Consider the following 13,027-nt stretch of genomic DNA (forward strand, 5'->3'; position numbering starts at 1 on the left):
AGCTCGCAACTGTACCCTTGCCGCCTATGTAGTAACATGATGTATTGATAAGAAGGATGCTAAAATTGCAAAGTGATTTATTAGAGTAACAACGAGGTAAACTATATAAAGGCATAGCAACTACAATACAGGTCTTTACTCCTTGACTCTTGGGCCCATAGTTTGGGTCTCTTACTCTCCGGGCCGGCGCACTTTCTTCCAATTGGCCGAGGTTTGCGCGCTCCCATGCAATAGGCCCCAGGTGGGTCACATGATCCACAAACAATGGCCCCTTAAAGCGGCCACGCTACCAAACATCCCTAATTGTCTCCTGAACTGAGTGGCTTGCGACACCATTTTGGAGGGCAGTAATGAGCCAAGCACTTTGCTGTGGGTCTGGAGTCTCATGTAGGCCAGGTCAAGTAATGACGGCAGATTTCCTTCCATAATGGACATCAGAGATCCAGATGATTTTTAGACGACAATCAAAGAAAACTGTCGCGGTCGCTATTACTGTGACTAGTTTTTACTTCCAGACTTTATTAGTCAAGTTTAAGGTCCACCAGCTGCCGTGATGAGATATGAACCCATGTTTGGGAGGCACGGGGTCACAGTTGTTAGAACTGCTACCTCACAGCGCCAGGGACCCAGGTTCAATTCCAGACTTGGGTACCTGCCTGTGTGGAGTTTGCATGTTCTCCCCGTATCTGCGTGGGTTTCTTCTGGGTGCTGTAGTTTCCTCCACAGTCCAACGATGTGTAGTTTAGGTGGATTGGCCGTGCAACATTGTCCCTTAGTGGCCAAAGATGTGTCGGTTAGATGGGGTTATGGGGATAGGTTAAGGGAGTGGGCCTAGGTAGGGTGCTCTTTCAGAGGGTCAGTGCGGACTCAATGGGCCAAATGGCCTCCTTCTGCACTATTGGAATTCCATGGTTCTACAGCTCTGTGGTTCCGAGAGCATTAACCTGGGCCTCTGAATTGCTAGTCTAATTACATCACTATAACGCCAACATCTCCCTCACAAAATGTCTGATATGTGAATCAGGGAATGTGGCATTTGGGACCTGTTTTCCACAGAAGGAATTTGGAAAAAATAATTACTTTTCAACATTGAACGAGTTGAAGGGAACAAATGTCTCCCAGATAAAAAGTGAAGTGTACTAATGACTGAGGTATTGAACTGGTTATTCCTCAAAGATTGCAAACAACAGGCAATTTGTTAGCCTGTCCAAGTAATCAATATTGCACTGGGAAATGTCTGCTACAGGATGATCAGAAAGGTTGCCTGACAGGACTTCCCTCTGAATGCAAACAATGAGGGACAAGAATCAAGACAGTGACAGTCTCAGTCGAAGATAAGGATTAAGATGCAGCTGCTCCAATTTCCCAGCTAACAGCTGACCTGGAAGAAAAAAAGCACAAAAATTGAACGTGTTATACACTGTTTGGAAGAAAGCAATCCCTTCTCAATTAGTGTAGGTACATGAGATACTTTGAGAGAAATTTTAAAAATTAATCTGGATTGCGAAGCCAAGCAGTGCTCAAAAAACTCCATGATTTACCTTGCCGAAGAATTCTCATTCCTTGTCTTTATCAAATAATTGAAGGAATGCAGATGGGGGTCACATGAGATTTAATAGTTCTGTTATTTATATGTCAAGGGAAACATATTACAGGTATGACATTCTCTGCTTTACACTATAAGACCAGAAGACCTAGGAGCAGAATTAGGCCACTCGGCCCATCGAGTCTGCTCCGCTATTCAATCATGGCTAATATTTGTCTCATCCCCGTTCTCCTGCCTTCTCCCCATAGCCCCTGATCCCCTTATTAATCAAGAACCTATCTATCTCTGTCTTAAAGACATTCAGTGATTTGGCCTCCATAGCCTTCTGCCGCAAAGAGTTCCACAGATTCACCACCCTCTGGCTGAAGAAACTCCTCCTCATCTGTCGACATGGGTCATTTAAATCAACCTCAGAATGTGAGGACCGAGATCTGTTTGTGAAACTATTTGGTGGAACAGAATCTAAGGGTAGGGTATTCCTAGCCCTCCCCCCCCCCCCCCCCCACCTACCAGCGGCATCTTCCGGTCCCACCGCCGCAATCAATGGCCGTTTGAATGGCTCGCCGTACCCATCATGTGAGAAACCGCCGTGGTGGGGCCAGAAACCCAAGGCCGAAGGGTGGAATCCTCTCCCCTTAGCTGATTGCCAGATGTTGGGATCATATGTGAATCCCAATTCAGATGGTGTCCAAGCGCATCCCTCCCGCATAATCTTCCATTATGCATAATTAATCCCATTGGGAGGCCATGACGGTAATTCCAGATCAAGCTGTCGTTTGAAGATTTATTTATTTTTTTTGTAAATATTTTATTGAAAATTTTTGGTCAACCAACACAGTACATTGTGCATCCTTTACACAATATTATAACAACACAAATAACAATGACCTATTTTATAAACAAAAAATGAATGAATCAATAATAAATAACAAAAATGAAAACTAACCCTAATTGGCAACTGCCTTATCACAAGTAACACTCTCCAAAAATATAATTTAACAGTCCAATATATAATTATCTGTAGCAACGACCTATACATATTATACAGTATATATTAACAACCCTGAGAGTCCTTCTGGTTCCTCCCCCCCCCCCCGCCCCCGATCCTGGGCTGCTGCTGCTGCCTTCTTTTTTCCATTCCATCTATCTTTCTGCGAGGTATTCGATGAACGGTTGCCACCGCCTGGTGAACCCTTGAGCCGACCCCCTTAGGACGAACTTAATCCGCTCTAGCTTTATAAACCCCGCCATGTCATTTATCCAGGTCTCCACCCCCGGGGGCTTGGCTTCTTTCCACATTAGCAATATCCTGCGCCGGGCTACTAGGGACGCAAAGTCCAAAACATCGGCCTCTCTCGCCTCCTGCACTCCCGGCTCTTGTGCAACCCCAAATATAGCCAACCCCCAGCTTGGTTCGACCCGGACCCCTACTACTTTTGAAAGCACCTTTGTCACCCCCATCCAAAACCCCTGTAGTGTCGGGCATGACCAAAACATATGGGTATGATTCGCTGGGCTTCTCGAGCACCTCGCACACCTATCCTCCACCCCAAAAAATTTACTGAGCCGTGCTCCAGTCATATGCGCCCTGTGTAATACCTTAAACTGAATCAGGCTTAGCCTGGCACACGGGGACGACGAGTTTACCCTGCTCAGGGCATCTGCCCACAGCCCCTCCTCGATCTCCTCCCCCAGCTCTTCTTCCCATTTCCCTTTTAGTTCATCTACCATAGTCTCCCCTTCGTCCCTCATTTCCCTATGTATATCTGACACCTTACCATCCCCCACCCATGTCTTTGAGATCACTCTGTCCTGCACCTCTTGTGTCGGGAGCTGCGGGAATTCCCTCACCTGTTGCCTCGCAAAAGCCCTCAGTTGCATATACCTGAATGCATTCACTTGGGGCAACCCATATTTCTCGGTCAGCGCTCCCAGACTCGCGAACTTCCCATCCACAAACAGATCTTTCAGTTGCGTTATTCCTGCTCTTTGCCACATTCCATATCCCCCATCCATTCCCCCCGGGGCAAACCTATGGTTGTTTCTTATCGGGGACCCCCCCCAAGGCTCCAGTCTTTCCCCTATGCCGTCTCCACTGTCCCCAAATCTTCAGTGTAGCCACCACCACCGGGCTTGTGGTGTAGTTCCTCGGTGAGAACGGCAATGGGGCTGTCACCATAGCCTGTAGGCTAGTCCCCCTACAGGACGCCCTCTCTAATCTCTTCCACGCTGCTCCCTCCTCCTCTCCCATCCACTTACTCACCATTGAAATATTAGCCGCCCAATAATACTCACTTAGGCTCGGTAGTGCCAGCCCCCCCCCCCCTATCCCTGCTACGCTGTAAGAATCCCTTCCTCACTCTCGGGGTCTTCCCGGCCCACACAAAACCCATGATGCTCTTTTCGATCCTTTTAAAAAAAGCCTTCGTGATCACCACCGGGAGGCACTGAAACACAAAGAGGAATCTCGGGAGGACCACCATCTTAACCGCCTGCACCCTCCCTGCCAGTGACAGGGATACCATATCCCATCTCTTGAAATCCTCCTCCATTTGTTCCACCAACCGCGTTAAATTTAATCTATGCAATGTGCCCCAATTGTTGGCGATCTGGATCCCCAGGTAACGAAAGTCCCTTGTTACCTTCCTCAACGGTAGGTCCTCTATTTCTCTACTCTGCTCCCCTGGATGCACCACAAACAACTCACTTTTCCCCATGTTCAATTTATACCCTGAAAAATCCCCAAACTCCCCAAGTATCCGCATTATTTCTGGCATCCCCTCCGCCGGGTCTGCCACGTATAGTAGCAAATCGTCCGCATACAAAGATACCCGGTGTTCTTCTCCTCCTCTAAGAACTCCCCTCCACTTCTTGGAACCCCTCAACGCTATCGCCAGGGGCTCAATCGCCAGTGCAAACAATAATGGGGACAGAGGGCATCCCTGCCTTGTCCCTCTATGGAGCCGAAAATATGCAGATCCCCGTCCATTCGTGACCACGCTCGCCATTGGGGCCCTATACAACAGCTGCACCCATCTAACATACCCCTCTCCAAAACCAAATCTCCTCAACACTTCCCACAAATAATCCCACTCCACTCTATCAAATGCTTTCTCGGCATCCATCGCCACTACTATCTCCGTTTCCCCCTCTGGTGGGGCCATCATCATTACCCCTAACAGCCTCCGTATATTCGTGTTCAGCAGTCTCCCCTTCACAAACCCAGTTTGGTCCTCGTGGACCACCCCCGGGACACATTCCTCTATTCTCATTGCCATTACCTTGGCCAGGATCTTGGCATCTACATTTAGGAGGGAAATAGGTCTATAGGACCCGCATTGTAGCGGGTCCTTTTCCTTCTTTAAGAGAAGCGATATCGTTGCTTCAGACATAGTCGGGGGCAGTTGTCCCCTTTCCTTTGCCTCATTCAAGGTCCTCGTCAATACCGGGGCGAGCAAGTCCACATATTTTCTATAGAATTCGACTGGGAATCCATCCGGTCCCGGGGCCTTTCCCGCCTGCATGCTCCTAATTCCTTTCACCACTTCTTCTACCTCGATCTGTGCTCCCAGTCCCACCCTTTCCTGCTCTTCCACCTTGGGAAATTCCAGCCGATCCAAGAAGCCCATCATTCTCTCCCTCCCATCCGGGGGTTGAGCTTCATATAATTTTTTATAAAATGTCTTGAACACTCCATTCACTCTCTCCGCTCCCCGCTCCATCTCTCCTTCCTCATCCCTCACTCCCCCTATTTCCCTCGCTGCTCCCCTTTTCCTCAATTGGTGTGCCAGCAACCTGCTCGCCTTCTCCCCATATTCGTACTGTACACCCTGTGCCTTCCTCCATTGTGCCTCTGCAGTGCCCGTAGTCAGCAAGTCAAATTCTACATGTAGCCTTTGCCTTTCCCTGTACAGTCCTTCCTCCGGTGCTTCCGCATATTGTCTGTCCACCCTCAAAAGTTCTTGCAGCAACCGCTCCCGTTCCTTACTCTCCTGCTTCCCTTTATGTGCCCTTATTGATATCAGCTCCCCTCTAACCACCGCCTTCAACGCCTCCCAGACCACTCCCACCTGGACCTCCCTATTATCATTGAGTTCCAAGTACTTTTCAATGCACCCCCTCACCCTTAGACACACCCCCTCATCTGCCATTAGTCCCATGTCCATTCTCCAGGGTGGGCGCCCTCCTGTTTCCTCCCCTATCTCCAAGTCTACCCAGTGTGGAGCGTGATCCGAAATGGCTATAGCCGTATACTCCGTTCCCCTCACCTTCGGGGTCAACGCCCTTCCCAGCACAAAAAAGTCTGTTCGCGAGTAGACTTTATGGACATAGGAGAAAAACGAGAACTCCTTACTCCTAGGTCTGCTAAATCTCCACGTCCCATCTGCTCCATAAAATCTTTAAATACCTTGGCTGCTGCCGGCCTCCTTCCAGTCCTGGACTTCGACCTATCCAGCCCTGGTTCCAACACCGTATTAAAATCTCCCCCCATTATCAGCTTTCCCATCTCTAGGTCCGGAATGCGTCCTAGCATCCGCCTCATAAAATTGGCATCATCCCAGTTCGGGGCATATACGTTTACCAAAACCACCGTCTCCCCCTGTAGTTTGCCACTCACCATCACGTATCTGCCCCCGTTATCCGCCACTATAGTCTTTGCCTCGAACATTACCCGCTTCCCCATTAATATAGCCACCCCCCTGTTTTTCGCATCTAGCCCCGAATGGAACACCTGCCCCACCCATCCTTTGCGTAGCCTAACCTGGTCTATCAGTTTCAGGTGCGTTTCCTGTAACATAACCACATCTGCCTTAAGTTTCTTAAGGTGTGAGAGTACCCGTGCCCTCTTTATCGGCCCGTTCAGCCCTCTCACGTTCCACGTGATCAGCCGGGTTGGGGGGCTTCCTACCCCTCCCCCTTGTCGATTAGCCATCACCTTTTTCCAGCTCCTCACCCGGTTCCCACGCAGCTGTATCTCCCCCAGGCGGTGCCCCCCGCCCATCCCCTCCCATACCAGCTCCCCCCTCTCCCCAGCAGCAGCAACCCAGTAATTCCCCCCTCCCACCCCCCCCCCCGCTAGATCCCCCGCTAGCGTAATTACTCCCCCCATGTTGCTCCCAGAAGTCAGCAAACTCTGGCCGACCTCGGCTTCCCCCCGTGACCTCGGCTCGCACCGTGCGACGCCCCCTCCTCCCTGCTTCTCTATTCCCGCCATGATTATCATAGCGCGGGAACCAAGCCCGCGCTTCTCCCTTGGCCCCGCCCCCAATGGCCAACGCCCCATCTCCTCCACCTCCCCTCCTCCCCCCATCACCACCTGTGGGAGAGAGAAAAGTTACCACATCGCAGGATTAGTACATAAAACTCCTCTTTCCCCCCTTTTTAACCCCCCTCTTTGCCCCCCACATTCACCCCACCACTCTGTTCAAACGTTCTTTTTAATAACCCGCTCATTCCAGTTTTTCTTCCACAATAAAAGTCCACGCTTCATCCGCCGTCTCAAAGTAGTGGTGCCTCCCTCGATATGTGACCCACAGTCTTGCCGGTTGCAGCATTCCAAATTTTATCTTCTTTTTATGAAGCACCGCCTTGGCCCGATTAAAGCTCGCCCTCCTTCTCGCCACCTCCGCACTCCAGTCTTGATAAACGCGGATCGCCGCGTTCTCCCATTTACTGCTCCGAGTTTTCTTTGCCCATCTAAGGACCATTTCTCTATCCTTAAAACGGAGGAATCTCACCACTATGGCTCTGGGAAATTCTCCTGCTCTCGGCCCTCGCGCCATCACTCGGTATGCTCCCTCCACCTCCAACGGACCCGCCGGGGCCTCCGCTCCCATTAACGAGTGCAGCATCGTGCTCACATATGCCCCGACGTCCGCTCCCTCCACACCTTCAGGGAGACCAAGAATCCTCAGGTTGTTCCTCCTTGCGTTGTTCTCCAGTGCCTCCAACCTTTCCACACATCGTTTCTGATGTGCCTCATGCGTCTCCGTCTTCACCACGAGGCCCTGTATGTCATCCTCATTCTCGGCTGCCTTTGCCTTCACGACCCGAAGCTCCCGCTCCTGGGTCTTTTGTTCCTCCTTTAGCCCTTCGATCGCCTGTAGTATCGGGGCCAACAGCTCTTTCTTCATTTCCTTTTTGAGCTCTTCCACACAGCATTTCAAGAACTCTTGTTGTTCAGGGCCCCATGTTAAACTGCCACCTTCCGACGCCATCTTGGTTTTTCCTTGCCTTCCTTGCCGCTGTTCTAAAGAATCCACTGCAATCCGGCCACTTTCTCCTCCTTTTTCCATCCGTATCCAGGGGGGATTCCCTTCTGGTTTACCGCACAGTGTTTTTAGCCGTCAAAATTGCCGTTGGGGCTCCTATCAAGAGCCCAAAAGTCCGTTTCACCGGGAGCTGCCGAAACGTGCGACTCAGCTGGTCATCGCCGCACCCGGAAGTCCCGTTTGAAGATTTACATAGAAACATAGAAAGTAGAAACAGGAGTAGGCCATTTCAGCCCTTCAAGCCTGCTCTGCCAGAATCAGTCCAATGTCCCAGGAATCTGAAACCCACCCATCCGCACCACCTTTGCATCCATGAATTCATCTTTGATATCCTGCTATTTCTCCTCTGACTAGCATGTTGCACTGGTAATAATCCTGAGACCATTGCCTTTGAAGTCCTACTTCTTAACTTACCACATATATTCTGATTTTAGGACTTCATCCCTTTTGCTATCAATGTCTTTTATACCAATGTGTCTCACGATCTCTGGCTATTCACCCTCCCCTTCCAGAATGTCCTGGAGCTGCTCTGAGACATCCTTGACCATAGCACTAAGTAGGCAAAATACCATCCTGGTATTTTTAAATACCAGGCTAGTCAATTTCAACGGGAGCAGTGCGCAAATGATTTCTGGGAGGTAAGTATCTCCTTTAAAAACACTTGTCTTTGCAGGAGCAGGCCAGTCGATTTCAGCGGGAGCGGAGCAGGCTAGTCAATTTCAGCGGGAGCAGTGCGCAAGCGATTTCTGGGAGGTAAGTCTCTCCTTTAAAAACACTTGTCTTTGCAGGAGCAGGCCAGTCGATTTCAGCGGGAGCGGAGCAGGCTAGTCAATTTCAGCGGGAGCAGTGCGCAAGTGATTTCTGGGAGATAAGTCTCTCCTTTAAAAACACTTGTCTTTGCAGGAGCAGGCCAGTCGATTTCAGTGGGAGCGGAGCAGGCTAGTCAATTTCAGCGGGAGCAGTGCGCAAGTGATTTCTGGGAGGTAAGTCTCTCCTTTAAAAACACTTGTCTTTGCAGGAGCAGGCCAGTTGATTTCAGCGGGAGCGGAGCAGGCTAGTCAATTTCATCGGGAGCAGTGCGCAAGTGATTTCTGGGAGGTAAGTCTCTCCTTTAAAAACACTTGTCTTTGCAGGAGCAGGCCAGTCGATTTCAGCGGGAGCGGAGCAGGCGAGTCAATTTCAGCGGGAGCAGTGCGCAAGTGATTTCTGGGAGGTAAGTCTCTCCTTTAAAAACACTTGTCTTTGCAGGAGCAGGCCAGTCGATTTCAGCGGGAGCGGAGCAGGCCAGTCGATTTCAGCGGGAGCGGTGCGTTAGTGATTTCTGGGTGACCTTCACAGGAGCAGGCTAGTCAATTTCAGCGGTAAACACTTACCTGGTCCCGTTTTCGGTCCCTCTTTGCTGTTTTTTTTTAATTTTAGTGTTTAAGGCGGGAACAGGAAGTTCGACTTCTGGGAAGTTCGACTTCTGGGAAGACCCTCACCAATAAATTCTGGTGGAGAGGAAACCCGAGACACTACACGTGTAGTGTCTCCCACCCGCCCTCCTCCTCTAACCAAATAATAAAACCCTTTGGTGTGAGGTAAGTACCATATTTTATTATTATTATTTTTTTTAAAAAAATTAATTTAGTTGTTAGCCATATCTTGGTAGAAAGTTAGAGGGATGGCAGGGAAGGGAGTGCAATGTTCCTCCTGCAGGATGTTTGAGGTGAGGGATGCCGTTAGTGTCCCTGCTGATTTTACCTGCAGGAAGTGCTGCCATCTCCAGCTCCTCCAAGACCGAGTTAGGGAACTGGAGCTGGAGTTGGAAGAACTTCGGATCATTCGGGAGGCAGAGGGGGTCATAGATAGCAGCTTCAGGGAATTAGTTACACCAAAGATTGGAGATAGATGGGTAACTGTAAGAGGGACTGGGAAGAAGCAGTCAGTGCAGGGATCCCCTGCGGTCGTTCCCCTGAGAAAAAAGTATACCGCTTTGGATACTTGTGGGTGGGACTAAGCCATGGGGTACGGGCCTCTGGCACGGAGTCTGTCCCTGTTGCTCAGAAGGGAAGGGGGGAGAGCAGCAGAGCATTAGTAATTGGGGACTCGATAGTCAGGGGCACAGATAGGAGATTTTGTGAGAGCGTGAGAGACTCACGTTTGGTATGTTGCCTCCCAGGTGCAAGGGTACGTGGTGTCTCGGATCGTGTTTTCCGGGTCCTTAGGGGGGAGGGGGAGCAGCCCCAAGTCGTGGTCCACATTGGCACTAACGACATAGGTAGGAAAGGGGACAAGGATGTCAGGCAGGCTTTCAGGGAGCTAGGATGGAAGCTCAGAACTAGAACAAACAGAGTTGTTATCTCTGGGTTGTTGCCCGTGCCACGTGATAGTGAGATGAGGAATAGGGAGAGAGAGCAATTAAACACGTGGCTACAGGGATGGTGCAGGCGGGAGGGATTCAGATTTCTGGATAACTGGGGCTCTTTCTGGGGAAGGTGGGACCTCTACAGACAGGGTGGTCTACATCTGAACCTGAGGGGCACAAATATCCTGGGGGGGAGATTTGTTAGTGCTCTTTGGGGGGGTTTAAACTAATGAGCAGGGGCATGGGAACCTGGATTGTAGTTTTAGGGTAAGGGAGAATGAGAGTATAGAGGTCAGGAGCACAGATTTGACGTCGCAGGAGGGGGCCAGTGTTCAGGTAGGTGGTTTGAAGTGTGTCTACTTCAATGCCAGGAGTATACGAAATAAGGTAGGGGAACTGGCAGCATGGGTTGGTACCTGGGACTTCGATGTTGTGGCCATTTCGAAGACATGGATAGAGCAGGGACAGGAATGGAGGTTGCAGGTTCCTGGGTTTAGGTGTTTTAGTAAGCTCAGAGAAGGAGGCAAAAGAGGGGGAGGTGTGGCACTGCTAGTCAAGAGCAGTATTACGGTGGCGGAGAGGATGCTAGATGGGGACTCATCTTCCGAGGTAGTATGGGCTGAGGTTAGAAACATGAAAGGAGAGGTCACACTGTTGGGAGTCTGCTATAGGCCTCCAAATAGTTCTAGGGATGTAGAGGAAAGGATGGCGAGGATGATCCTGGATAAGAGCGAAAGTAACAGGGTAGTTATTATGGGAGATTTTAACTTTCCAAATATTGACTGGAAAAGATATAGTTCGAGTACATTAGATGGTTCATTTTTTGTACAGTGTGTGCAGGAGGGTTTCCTGACACAATATGTTGACAGGCCAACAAGAGGCGAGGCCACGTTGGATTTGGTTTTGGGTAATGAACCAGGCCAGGTGTTGGATTTGGAGGTAGGAGAGCACTTTGGGGACAGTGACCACAATTCGGTGACGTTTACGTTAATGATGGAAAGGGATAAGTATACACCGCAGGGCAAGAGTTATAGCTGGGGGAAGGGTAATTATGATGCCATTAGACGTGACTTGGGGGGGATAAGGTGGAGAAGTAGGCTGCAAGTGTTGGGCACACTGGATAAGTGGGGCTTGTTCAAGGATCAGCTACTGCGTGTTCTTGATAAGTATGTACCGGTCAGGCAGGGAGGAAGGCGTCGAGCGAGGGAACCGTGGTTTACCAAAGAAGTGGAATCTCTTGTTAAGAGGAAGAAGGAGGCCTATGTGAAGATGAGGTGTGAAGTTTCAGTTGGGGCGATGGATAGTTACAAGGTAGCGAGGAAGGATCTCAAGAGAGAGCTAAGACGAGCAAGGAGGGGACATGAGAAGTATTTGGCAGGTAGGATCAATGAAAACCCAAAAGCTTTCTATAGGTATGTCAGGAATAAGCGAATGACTAGGGTAAGAGTAGGACCAGTCAAGGACAGGGATGGGAAGTTGTGTGTGGAGTCTGAAGAGATAGGCGAGGTACTAAATGAATATTTTTCGTCAGTATTCACTCAGGAAAAAGATAATGTTGTGGAGGAAAATGCTGAGACCCAGGCTATTAGAATAGATGGCATTGAGGTACATAGGGAAGAGGTGTTGGCAATTTTGGACAGGCTGAAAATAGATAAGTCCCCGGGTTCTGATGGGATTTATCCTAGGATTCTCTGGGAGGCCAGGGAAGAGATTGCTGGACCTTTGGCTTTGATTTTTATGTCATCATTGGCTACAGGAATAGTGCCAGAGGACTGGAGGATAGCAAATGTGGTCCCTTTGTTCAAAAAGGGGAGCAGAGACAACCCCGGCAACTATAGACCGGAGAGCCTCACATCTGTAGTGGGTAAAGTCTTGGAGGGGATTATTAGAGACAAGATTTATAATCATCTAGATAGGAATAATATGATCAGGGATAGTCAGCATGGCTTTGTGAAGGGTAGGTCATGCCTCACAAACCTTATCGAGTTCTTTGAGAAGGTGACCGAACAGGTAGACGAGGGTAGAGCAGTTGATGTGGTGTATATGGACTTCAGCAAAGCGTTTGATAAGGTTCCCCACGGTCGGCTATTGCAGAAAATACGGAGGCTGGGGATTGAGGGTGATTTAGAGATGTGGATCAGAAATTGGCTAGCTGAAAGAAGACAGAGGGTGGTGGTTGATGGGAAATGTTCAGAATGGAGTTCAGTTACAAGTGGAGTACCACAAGGATCTGTTCTGGGGCCGTTGCTGTTTGTTATTTTTATCAATGACCTAGAGGTAGGCGCAGAAGGGTGGGTGAGTAAATTTGCAGACGATACTAAAGTCGGTGGTGTTGTCGATAGTGTGGAAGGATGTAGCAGGTTACAGAGGGATATAGATAAGCTGCAGAGCTGGGCTGAGAGGTGGCAAATGGAGTTTAATGTAGAGAAGTGTGAGGTGATTCACTTTGGAAGGAATAACAGGAATGCGGAATATTTGGCTAATGGTAAAGTTCTTGGAAGTGTGGATGAGCAGAGGGATCTAGGTGTCCATGTGCATAGATCCCTGAAAGTTGCCACCCAGGTTGATAGGGTTGTGAAGAAGGCCTATGGAGTGTTGGCCTTTATTGGTAGAGGGATTGAGTTCCGGAGTCAGGAGGTCATGTTGCAGCTGTACAGAACTCTGGTGCGGCCGCATTTGGAGTATTGCGTACAGTTCTGGTCACCGCATTATAGGAAGGACGTGGAGGCTTTGGAGAGGGTGCAGAGGAGATTTACCAGGATGTTGCCTGGTATGGAGGGAAAATCTTATGACGAAAGGCTGATGGACATGAGGTTGTTTTCGTTGGAGAGAAGATGGTTAAGAGGAGACTTAATAGAGGCA

The sequence above is a fragment of the Scyliorhinus torazame genome, chromosome 21 (assembly GCF_047496885.1).
Source record: "Scyliorhinus torazame isolate Kashiwa2021f chromosome 21, sScyTor2.1, whole genome shotgun sequence".
Classification (NCBI taxonomy): Eukaryota; Metazoa; Chordata; class Chondrichthyes; order Carcharhiniformes; family Scyliorhinidae; genus Scyliorhinus; species Scyliorhinus torazame.